Here is a 267-nt window from a genome sequence, read left to right on the forward strand (position 1 = left end):
AGGCGTTAGGAACAGACTTCCCGTCAGGCCCCGGAGGACCAGCCCTGCCGACACGTGGATCTGACCCCAGCCTCCAGAACTGTGTCGAGTCACCAGTCTGAGGTCCCTAATTACAGGAGACCCAGGGAACTCAGACAGACTCTCACTGACAAGTGTGCAAACCACAGCAGCCCCATGGGACCCACACCTGACCCTCACTCAACAGTGAAGAGTTAATTCTTGACTATCAAAATCACTAATCTATACACTACTTTTCAGAAGAAATGA

The sequence above is a fragment of the Aethalodelphis obliquidens genome, unplaced genomic scaffold (genome assembly GCF_003676395.1).
Source record: "Aethalodelphis obliquidens isolate GAN/ISIS:26980383/991018 unplaced genomic scaffold, ASM367639v1 scaffold19, whole genome shotgun sequence".
NCBI lineage: Eukaryota > Metazoa > Chordata > Mammalia > Artiodactyla > Delphinidae > Aethalodelphis > Aethalodelphis obliquidens.